Source organism: Heterocephalus glaber, unplaced genomic scaffold, assembly GCF_053883595.1.
Source record: "Heterocephalus glaber isolate CG9 unplaced genomic scaffold, H.glaber_assembly_v1.0 deba00001429, whole genome shotgun sequence".
Taxonomy (NCBI): Eukaryota; Metazoa; Chordata; class Mammalia; order Rodentia; family Bathyergidae; genus Heterocephalus; species Heterocephalus glaber.
The window spans coordinates 384,988-397,744 of NW_028258294.1; positions in this window are offsets into that span (position 1 = coordinate 384,988).

The following is a 12,757-nucleotide window of genomic DNA, read 5'->3' on the forward strand; positions in this document are numbered from 1 at the left end:
GCATATAAATGTGGATATCATCAATACAATGAATAACCATGCTATTCCTCCAAAATGGTGAGATAATCAAAGTACCTATAGTTTAAAATGTAATAGAGTGCTGACACAGATCTGAGTGTTGCTGTTCTGTTGTTCTGTCCAGTGCATGCTAACTATTACTACTCTGGATATGTATTACCAGATGTGTAACTGTACTACACATATGTAACTGTAACAGGGACTGTGCTACAACACACCAAAAACCTAACTAAATATATGATCATACTCTGTCACCCTCCAAAATCCATCACCTGCCACACAGTTGAAACAGGTAAGTTAAATGAGGCTCTGAGAGGAATTAATATTCCTGTATCTTTCAAGACCTTGATGATTGCACTCTGAAGTTTCATTAAAATGCTACTTAGTGCAATCAGTTCTACAGCTTCCAATTGGCCTTTTCCTCCCATAATAACTTGCATTTGTGTAGTACATTTGTCAGAATTAATAAACCAATATTAGCTCCCCGCCTACATCCCAGGCTCCTAGGGCAGAGAAGGTGAGCCAGTCCCAGAACCCAGAAAGAAGATTCCCCGCCTCCATCCCAGGCTCCTAGGGGAGTGAAGCTCAGCCGGTCCCAGCATCCGGAAAGAAGCTCCCCCACTGCCATCCCAAGCTCCTAGGGCAGAGAAGGTGAGCCGCGTGAACGCCAGAAGCACACACACACACACCCCCACCCCGTGGAAATGAGAAGAAACATAAACAAGCCTCAAAAGCAGACTTCCAGATCACCTCCAGCAACGCCAAAGGGAAATGAGATGGAACAATCTGATACTCAACCACCTGGACTCACTGAACTGGCAACAAAAGAGGATCTGGGAAAAATGAAATCAGAAATAATTACTCAGATAACAGCATGGTGCAAGACATGATTAATAAATCTAGAGAGGACATAGATTTAAAAAATAGAGGATCTGAGGAATATGATGGAATCCCAACATAGGAAACAAATGGAATCCATAAAACAGATACAAACAGATTTCCAAGAGATTAAAAACTCCATCGAAAGTCTGTGCAGCAGAATGAACCAATGTGAGGATGGAATTTCACATACAGAAGATAAGATTGCAATTAGTGAGGAGGAAAAGAAAAATTGCTTTAAAATTGTGAGGGAACATGAGAAATCAATCCAGCGACTGCTAGACGATGCAAAGAAGAATAACATAAGACTGATTGGAGTCAGTGAGGAAAGAGGAGAGAGTGCAGATGACATAAAAAAAACTCTTCACAGAGGTTATGGCAGAAAACTTCCCAAGGAGGGGAAAAGAACTTGACATACAGATAGGTGAGGCATATAGGACTCCAGCTAGCCTTAATCAAAAAAAAAATCTACACATAGATTTATCTAAATCTAATAGTTAGGATTCCAGAAATCCAACAGAAGAATAAAATTCTACAAGCAGTGAGAGAAAAGAAACAAATCACATACAAAGGAAAGTCCATAAGAATCACAGCAGACTTCTCACTGCAAACACTCAAGGCAAGAAGAGCTTGGAGTGTTGTATTTCAAGCCCTAAAGGAAAACAGCCTCCAACCCAGATTGATGCACCCTGCAAAACTATCTTTCAAAATTGATGGAGAAATAAGATACTTTCATGAGAAAGAGCACCTCAGGAACTTCATGAATATCAAACCTGCACTCCAAAAACTTTTAGACAATACCCTAGGAAAAGACAATGAGGATCACAACCCCAGGAAACCCAGCAGAATGAATCCATTGGGCATGACAAATTAAATGCAAAGGGGGAGAATCCAACAAAAAGAAAAAGTCATGACAAGGCTTTTAAAACTTTTGACTTCATCTCCCTAATGAGTGTAAAATTCAATCTTATTATTGTACTGATTAGTATTTTTCTGATTCTAGAGTTGCACACCATTCCTTGTGCTATACTTGCTATTTATCATCTTCTTATGTCTACATTTTAATTGGGTTGTCTATTAATGAGCTCTAAGAATTCTTTATATATTCTGGTCATAGGTTATATGCATTGGAAATACGGTCTGTTTAAGGACTACTTTTCATTTTAATGATGTCATTTAAAGTTCTAAATTTTGATGGAATCTCATTTATCAATTTTTTTCTTTTATACATCATGTCTTTTGTATCCTAGGTAGTTCTTGCCTAACCTGAATTCATAAACATTTTCCCTTATAATTTCTTCTAAAAGTTTTATACTTTTAGGCTTTAATATTTAGGTTCATACATCCTTTCAAGTTATTTTCATGTGTGGAAATAAAGGGTTGAGGTTAATTTTTTATATACGGATACCAGGTGTTCTAGCGCTGTTTGCTGAAAACACTATCTCTTCCTCAGCTCTTGAATTGAGTTTATAGTCTATAAAATGCTAATGTCAAATAACCTTTCAAAACTCAGTGGACCATATATGCGTGGTTCTATTTCTAGATTCTCTGTTTTATTCAAATGATCTATATGTCTTTCCTTACACCAACACTGTCTTGATTACTGTAGCTTTAGAAGCAGTCTTAAAATTGGGTGCTAAATGTCTTCCAACACTGTTTTTTTTGTTTTTGTTTTTGGCTTTTCTGGGTCCTTTGTACTCCTACATAACTTTTAAATTTCAATATCCAGTTCTGCATTTATAGCAAGTATACACAGACCTGAATTTTTATATATACCTTGTGTTTTCTAATCCTGCTAAATTCAAGTACAAGTTCTAGGGGCTCCTAGAGATTTCTTAGTATTTTCTCTGTAGATGATCATTTCATCTACATATAAAGATTTTGCTTCTGCTGTGCACATCCTATCCTAGTTGTGTCATTTTATTGCCAGACTATTTTGGTGGGGACTAGGTTTCAAAGTTTAATGGACAGATAAAGAGTAAGCATATCTTGCCCTTGTTTCCCACCTTAAGGAGAAAGCATTGTATCTTCTCCATTCATACAAGGCGTTCTCGCTGGAAGTATGGAGTACATGTCTTTAATTTGTTGAGAAGTTTCTGTTCTACTTCTAGTCTCCTGATAGCTTTTACCATGAACAGCTGTAGAATTTGGTCCAATACTTTTTCTCCAACTAGTGACAGGATCATATGGCTTTTTCGTTTCCTCTGTTAAAATGATGACTTTTGGGGGTGGATCTTCCAATGCTGAACCAACACTGCCATCCCTACAACAAAACCACTTTCTACATCCTGCCAGATCTGACTTCTAATAGTTTGTTTTGTTAAATAAATTTCTATCTATGTTCATACTTTTTTCTTCTATTATCTTTATCCAATTTTAGGATTAGCACATTGTTGAGTCCCTAAAATGAGGGGAGAAGTGTTCCTTCTTTTTTCTGCTTTAATTGTTTGATATAATTTATCAGTTAAAATGTTTATGAGCCTGCTGTTGTCATATAGGTAGGTTTTCAAGCTAGGAATATACTTTCTTTAATAGGTACTATTCAAATTTTATATTTCCTCCAGAGTTAGTTTCATTAATTTGTCTTCTAAGTTACTTCTTATAAGTTGTCAAATTTATTTCAAAACAAATTTTTGTAATATGCTTTCTATATCCTTTTAAATTCTGTAAAATCTGTGGTAATGTCTCCTATATCTTAATATTATAATTTTTAAAATGTATAACTGATATTGTGTAACAGGAAGAAAAGGTCTAAAAGAGCAGGGGAATTGGGAGGGGTAGGGGAAGGGGAAAAAAGGGAAAGGAAAGAATATGAGAAGAGGAAAAAAATGGAAACAAGGTCTTTGGAAATAGGGAAGGGTGGAGGGGGTGAAGGGAGACCAAGGGAAGGGGAAAAAAAATAAGAACCAAGAGACTCATGTAATGGTACAAGATCCCAATGATGAATATAACTGTATTGTATACCTAAAATGTACCAATAAAGTTAATGGGGAAAAAAAAAAGAAGTCAACTTCAAGAAGTTGTATGGTGTTTTCTCTCATATTAGATCTATGTTCTATACCGAGTTAATTTTTGTGAAAGGCTTAAGTCTGTGTCCATATTAATTTTTTATGTGTATAACTAGTTGTTACAGCATCATTTATTGAAAAGACAATGCTTCCCCCCTCTCTGTGCCCACTGAATTGCAAACATAGTCATCCTCAGTACCCATGAGAGATTCCAGGATATCCTGGAAGGTTCCAGGATTTTTTCCACCTCCCAAATACCAAAATCCATGGATGCTCAATTTTCTTATATAAAATGCCATAGTGTTTGCATATAACCTACTCACATCCTCCCATACACTTTAAATCATGTATTGATTACTCATAATACTTAGTACAATGCAAATGCTTTGTAAATAGTTGTTACATTGTATACTCTAAGAAACAGTGACAAGAAAAGCCTCTTCACAATCTCTTCACTACAAATGTAATTTTTTATAAACATTTTCTATCCTCAGCTGAATACACACACACACACACACACACACACACACACACACTGATGCTGAACTGATGTACACAAAGGGGCAGACCCTATATGTTCCCATCAGAGTAAGTTACACTACACAATGCAGGCTGTATTAGTCACTTTCCTCACTTCTGGGACAAAATATCCAACACCCACGACTTAAAGAAAGAGTATTTATTTTGGTTCACAGTTCAGAAATTTCAGTCCATGTTTGGCAGGTTTAAAAATAAGAGCAGCATGACAGAAAGGCCTGGGTGGATGAAATCTGTTCATGTTATGGCTGTCAGAAAGCAGAGAGAGAAGGAAAGAGCCTAGGAGGGAGACGTACAGTACCCTTCCAGGACACACTCTTGGTGACCTGCCTCTTCACCAACCTCAACAGCAAGTCAGTTAAAGTGCCCGCATGGTCCAATCACCTTCCAAAAGCCCCACTTAGGAGTGCATGAGGCATTTAGGGGACATTCTCAATCTAAACTATAACACAAGCCTCATAAATTTTCCCTTGAATAAGTTGCATCCCAGATGAAGATCTCCTATACCATGGGGGAAGGTGCAGTTTGGAAAGAATGGCTTGGCTGAACATGTTGTCTTATAAGCCCCTGTAAAGAAGGTTCACTAACATATGGACTTGGGTCTTCTCCCCGAAGCCTATATATCTGGATGGCTCCCCCCAGTTATATTCCAAGAGGAAGTTGAGCTTTATTAATGCAAAAGGAATATCACCCACTTCTATTTTCATGCAAATGGTCCCAGCAGATTCAAAAGGGTGTCAGTGAAAGTGACCACACTGATCTAATTATCTACAGGCCAATATCACCAAGTTCCTGAAAGAAGCCAATAGAATGGCCTGACTCAGACACACAAACACAGCCAGGACACAATCGGGCTCTTAGCAACAAGGCAAAAACTGGCTTCTCTCTGCATACAGAATTGTTCTACAAGCATTTTTTTGTTATATTCAGTCAGGCCCCACTATCTCTCCAAAGAAGGGTTCAGCCATTTTTAATCCATGATCCATTGCCCTGTGTGAGCTGCTTTTGCTTTCCAGCCCACTGTCCACTCACAGTCTCAAGCCCTGGTTCTATAGGAGACAGCACATACGAATAAGACTTAAAGGTGTGTTCTGGAAAATATTTTAAGGAAAGTTTTGTTACTTATATATATTAACTATACTATACATATATATTTACTGTATATATGGTCCATAACCATTCCTCTTTACTCAAAAAAAAATGAGGGGACAATAAAAAGGTGGACCACAGGTTGGACACATAGAACCCTCACCACCCAGTGTGGCACTTTACAAACTCTCTCTAAAAACATCTTCATAACCCTGAATGAGGCAAGTGTTAAAATTTCAATATTGGAAAAAAAAGAAACTAATAAATATGTGTAATTATTATATCTCAATTAAAAATAAAAATATAAGTAAAGGTGCAAATTTCCAATGATGAATGTCATTATATTGTATACCTAAAATGTACCAATGATTAGAATGAATAATCGATAATGCAAAATAGGAAGAAAAGGTCCAAAGGGGTAGGGGTAGTGGGAGGGGCAGGGGAAAGGAAAGAAGGGAAAGGAAAAATGATGAGAAATGGAAAAAATGGAAATAAAGTCTTTGTAAATAGGGAAGTGTGGAGGGGGTGAAGGGAGGGTTAGGAATGGGGAAAAAATAAGAACCAAGATGCATTATGTAAAGGTACAATTCCCAATGAGAAATGTAATTGTGTTGTATACCTACAATGTACCAATAAAAGAATTTAATAAAGTGCAAAAAAATAAATAAATAAATAAATAAATAAATAAATAAAAAATCTAAGGGAGAGCAGGGAATGGGAAAAAAATAAGAATCAAGATATATTATGTAAAGGTACAAATCTCTAATGAGGAATGTCATTATATTGCATACCTAAAATGTACCAATAAAATTAATTTTTAAAAAATAAAATTAAAATATAAATGAAAACAATTTAAAGATAAGGAAAATGAAATCCAGGGAGCTGAAGCTATTCAATAAAATGTTTTTAGTTTCTTTTTTTATTAGTATGTGCTTATAATGCATAATAATTACATTCACCTTGGGGAACTGATATATATATATATACATTTTACATCTTAATCACTTTTATTTTCCATTCTCCTCAGCACCCTCCCAGTTTCTTCTATCCCCAAATCCCCTTCCCATCTCCACAGTCTACCTCCCTGCTTCTTATCATCTATATTTTATTTTGCTCTGCAAATTATTTATATTTTGAGTTTCTTATATAAGGTAAACCATGTAATATTAAACCTTCCGTGTATGATTTATTTCACTTATCATTATGGTCTCAAAGTGTCTCCATTTTAATGAGTCCAGAAGTCCTTAGAGTCTCAAGTCCAAGGGTCTCTATATTGCTCCAGCTACAACTATGTTATTAACATATCAGCTTAAAATGCCATGTGCAGTGAGTGAGGTCAGCATTTTCTTGATTTATGCTTTCTCTTTTGACCCCAGCCTGCTTGACCTGAGTTCCTTCCAGCCTTTACTGAGTGCCCCCCTTTTAGTGAAATGAGTTCCATCTCATCTCTTTCTCTCTCCAACACCTCCCAACTCCTGCTAGTTCTAGTCTTGCTTCAAATCCTGTTCTTGCCTTACTCCATGCCCCATAATTTAAGTGTCATCACTGGCAGCAATCTTTGTTTCTATGTCATGCCCTGCTGTTTTACAGATCAAAATCCTTGCCACATGGTACTATTACAGACAGCTAAGTTAGGTAAAAATATTATAGGCAGTCAGACAGGGCTAGGCCCTCACGGGAATCAGTACACAAGGTGAGAACACATCAAAAACTGGCTGAAGGCACATCATGAATAAGATTAAAGTCACAAAGGCCAAATTTATATACTTCCTTAAGGAAGCTTGAGATTATTGGTACCACCCTTTTGAGATTTCCCGTATAAATAAACCATTATGTCATTAGGGGTGGGCCATCTTCTGCCACCCACTAAGACCAAGACTAAAGACTAAAAAAAAGACTAAGACTGTTGATTATTTATCAACCAAAGTTACTGAAGACATCCATATGCCCTTGCTACTATTGGATCAATATTAGCTAAGTGGCTATATTTGTAATTGTATCAATTGATTATGATTTGACCCACATTGTACCCACCTCATGATTTTGCTTATAAAACTCATTGACAAACCATTCAGAACCCCTCCTGTCTCTCAGGAGCTGTTCCTATTCCCCATTCTTATTCCTCAATAAATTTTCCTACTTTTAACCTCCATTTTTCCTTAGAATTCATTCTTCGATTTCAGGAAACATGAACTCGGTGTATCTAACATCTAGCAGGTTGGGAGTTACATTCATTTTTCCCTATATTACTATTATTTAATATATTAATAATAATATTATCTAAATACTATTATTTACATTCAAATTACATGACAATAATGTTCTTACTACCTATATGTAGCTAGCACTATTTAAGGACAGGATAAATGACTAAATAAATCAAAGAATAATAACATGAATGAATCAAAGCATTGGAGATACCTAGATTAAATAAATGAATTTCATTAAATAAACATGTATAAATACTGGGTCTGGGGCACTCTGCTAGGTTCTAGCCAAATAACCCTGAATAAGATAGACAGGAATCTTTCCCTCATGGAGTTTACCATCTCTCTTTCCTATGGATTTAGATACTCAAAGTACTATAACTCTGATCAAACTATAGCAGAACCAAGAAATGTACAAATTAATTCTTGAAACAAGTGGACAACCCTGCTGCTGTTTTTGTAGACTTGCAGTGCAGCTGTAAGCAGGCTCTGCTTAGTTAAAAGAACATAAGTACATAGCCCTGTTAAGTTGTGAAGTTTCAAGCTTTCTCCAGAGATAAAACAAATTTTGGTCCTAAGTAAATTTCAGGATGGCCACCCCTTCCTAACAGGAAAATTATAGGACCCCCAGAAACTTGAGACCAATATAGAAAAAGCAGTCAGCTGGGTATCTGATGTCTGTACAGACAAGACATGGCAGACCTTGTTCATCTTCCGTCTGCTGTCATAGTTAAGGTAAGGTCAGAGGACCAACAATTACTAATGCTTACTGATACACAGTGAGTGGAGAATAGGACCCCTGCATCCACCCACCGCACCCTCTCCCCCATTGTCTGCTGTTGCAGCCAGAGATGGTGAACATCTGACAGCATGTGATGTTCACCTGTCACAGAGGGACCCTTCAGAGCAAAGGTTATTCAGGAGGTGATTTCACAAAGCAGGTGGAAACAGAGGCCCTCTGGTTGGAGTGAGAATATCGGGCCTGTGTTGTGCTTCCTCCTTATCCCTTGCAGTTGGTAGGGGTAGGGGGGTGGGGGCTGGCAGAGAGCGAGAGAGAGCTGGGAAGAAGATGAGGAGGTTATGGTTCATAAACAGAAGCCACAATACTAAGGAGCACTAGGGATTTGATATCTTTTCAAGGTTTTTTATGCCAAAACAATGGTGGGAGAGAACAGTAAGAAATGAATAACTAGCTGCCAGGATCCTTGTTAACCATGGTGATTATCTCCAGGCCAGTCAACAGGCACCAGACTGATAAAAGACACATCAGTTCCCTGTTTACAATTTATTCAGAGGTTTTGTTTTGTTTTGCCATTTAGATGGAAGCCAGTTTATTCAGTTTTCCCAGATCGAGCCCTAGTCATGGGGGTCGTGGGTGGGTGTTTTCCCCCATCCCTCAACCTGTTCTTGATCCTCAAAACCAGAGAGAAAAAGGTCCCAATCCAGATGGTGAGAAAGGTCTGAGTTCATGCAAGACCTTTTTGCAAAGGCTGTGGAAGCAGGAGCTGTATCTCCACATCAGCCTGTGCCGAGCACCTTCCAAAAGCCCCCTCTCCCACCATATCACAGCCCTGAGCAGCTGCTTCCCAGCTGTATGACTGCCAACCTTGCCACTAGAGGCAGGGAAATGAAACCATTGCATTTATCATCTGTCAAAAATTCAAACTCCACTCGTTCCAAACAGCATAGCCACACACACAAAGACAGCCACCAGTCGAAGGACAGGAGGGACATGAAAGAAAGCTGAGGTACTCTGTAACTCACTTGCAGGGAAAAAGACAGTGTATTTTGCTTTTATGTTCCCTTCCTTGACCTAAATAAGGAGGTAGAGTCTATGGGTGTGAACCTCTCTAGAAACAAGAAGATTTCGCTGAGGGTCTCCATCCCACACCTTAACTGTGTGCCATCTGGAAACTTATTTAACCCTGCTAAGACCTGGTTCCACCACCTGTAAAGGGAGAGTAATATGAACACAAGCTTTTGTGGAGATCAACTAAGAAATGTGACAAGCTCTATGAACTGTAAAGCACTGAATACACAGTAATTAAGAGTATGTAGAGTGTATTTAGAGTCTGGTTCTGAGTGTGTTTATCAGCTTACTATCCCCTTGTTTTTGTTCTCTCCTGTGTGTATGTTACTAGCATAACTGAAGAATCAGCAATCGCCTTGTCTGGAGACACCAACCTGATGAGATCATCATAGTAGGCAAGGCAGGCAGGGGGAACCATGGGTTTTGAAGATAGAAAAGCTGAGGTTTCAGTATAGCCCCTAGCCAGCTATGCAATCTGAGATCACTAATGTCTCTTTGTAAGTACATTCTTATCTATAACATGGGGCAATAAATAGCCCACTCCTTCTGAGTCAGGATAATACATAAGCTATCTAGTTATAGCTGCCGCTAACTGGGGCAGAATCCAAAGTCAATCAAGTTGAAGTTCCACCCTAACCACCACAGGGATGCAGAGTTAACAAATCCATTTAATATTTTGTTTAATTTCCTCAAATGTTGCAAGAAGGAACAGACTTAAACTTTTCAATTAATAATACCTCTTTTCTGGTTTAAATGTCTCTTTTGTGTATGTTGATATCTTCTGGGTAAATGCTCAGGCCTTTAACTTTCTCACCCTTTCTTTGATCACCCCAGGGCTTACCTAGACTTGTGGCAAACCTAAGGGGTGTATACCCTACTTGCAGGGGAACCACCTGGCAGGGACAACTTTCATGGTTCTTCAGGAGGTTTCTAATGCTGTATTGTCATGTCTGACCTCTGAACTGGTACACCATGAAGTGTTGCTGATTCCAACAGATCTTTTAGAGTTATTGTACCACTGCTGTTAAAATTCATGGTACTCATCATTTTCTCTGGTTGTAAAATTCCTATTCTTATTCCCATACAGTCTTTTCTTCATCTCAACTCTGGTTCTGCTAGTCCACTAACCTCCTCAGCACATCTAAGCCCCATTGCTAGGCTGAGCAGAAACTTAAGAATTCTCTGTGGGCTCTCGTTCATCCCAGCAGTGCTATAGTACACTATCTAGTCCATTTCTCAACCACTGTTGCTCTATGCAGCTCCCACCTCTGCTTAGATTCCATGCCATGCCCAAATGCACTCCTTTTAGAGGACTCAGCATCCCTAGGCCCACAACACTGGCTCCAGAACTCTCATTTCCTGCACAAATATACTTCAGGGCACACACGCACTTGAAACCCTCACAAGTAGTTGCTGTTTTGTTTCCAGTTTCCTTGTACCTTGGAGCCTATGTGAGGTAAAGGACCTCCTTGCTGCTTATGGTGCTTCTTGACCCTTCTCACTCCTTCCAAAGCAGTTACATTTTACATTCCCACTAGACATGTATTAAAAGTTTCAATTTTCCCACCTTTGCTATTTCTTGGTATTTTCTTTCTGTTGTTTTTTATTATAGCCCTCCTACTGTGTGTGAAGTGAAATCTCATTGTGATTATGATTTGTGTTTCCCTAATGACTAATGATGTCATTTTCCCTGAAGACTAATGATGTTGAATGGTTTTTTATGTGTTCATTGGCCATTCATATATCTTTTTTTGGAGACAAAACTATTTAAGTCCTTCCCTTAATTTTTTTTCTTTTTAGTTCTTATTCTTCACAAATATAGCAATAACCATGTTGAAAAAAGTCATCCCACAACTTTACTACCCCAATAACGTAGCAAATGTGTTTTTGTTTCCAAGTTTCTTGTCAATGCACATATTTTTTAAATTTCTATTTTTTTAAATTGTGATAAACTGTACAGGACATGAGACTTGCCTGGTACCCAGTAGCTGCTAAGTATAAAATGTCTATTGAATAAATGAGTCAATAAATGAACAAATAAACACAAGTCCCATACTTCAGGATGACTGTTCCCCAGATGACACCCTCATCTCCAGACTTTTCTGAAGGAAGGCTGGAGCTAACTTCTGTCAGCAGTGCAGAGTTGGCAGAGGAGTTGCTATCCTCATTTCCTGGGCTTGGCTAGCTGGGCTCTGAGCTCCACTGGCTGGCCCTGGGTTGGGGAGAAAAGGGAAGGGTGGCTATAGATCACTCCTTTGTGCAGTGAGCAACACTTGCTTCCGCAAAGAAAATGTCTTCCTTATTCACCTTTACCTCAGCCCAGAAGATCTCCCAACCAGCCAAACACTTTCTCCTCAATCTCGGGAAGCTGAGAGCCAGAGCCCACTCCTTCTCTTCTGGTGTGTGGTCTGAGACTCAATTCTGTCTGGCAGACTGTATGGAGGACCCAGGTCAGTGGGGTCATCAGAATGCTAAGAGGAAATCTGATTGATGAGCAAGTGTCAGCAGGAATGAATAGGAACCTTAATTAATGACTTCTGCCCTGTTTCAAAGAAAGGTTCCCTGACACCCAGTTCTCTCTTTTCTCTGAAAAAAAAAAATTGGGGTGGGGTGAGGAACTGAGGAAAAAACACCCTTATAATCCAAAGTTTTCTAAGCAACATAAAGGAGACTTCAAAGATAGACATCCTGGTCAGTTTTTTATGTGTGAGACTGGTTCAGTGATTCTCTCCTCTCTTTGTTTCCATGGACAGCTAGGCTCTATTCCAAAGCTAAAAAATAAAAGACCACATTGTTCTGGGGCAAGCTAGCTTTTACAAGAAATTTCCTCCTCACCACTGGGGCAAATTAACTGCCTCAGCCCTGGGTACTCAGGGAGCGTTCCTTCCAGAGCTGGCCACGGTCTGCCTCCTGCTCCTCCCTGCTCAGTCCTGTTAGAGTACTTGTATACATACACTCACCATCTACTTAACAAACTTAGACGAGCTGATTTGATCTAAGTCCATGTGAAAAGTGTGGTGACAGAGGACTGTGCCAGGTATGTATAACAAAGAGGAGCCAGTACTGGCAGAAATAGGCTATGGAAGGATTCCTAGAATAGGTGGTGTCTACGCTGGGGTTTACGTTCAGCAATTTTAGTTGGTAACTTGGTGTGGAACATCTGTCATGTGTCTGGTACTGCAGCTGGGTGATATGGCAGAATATAGAGG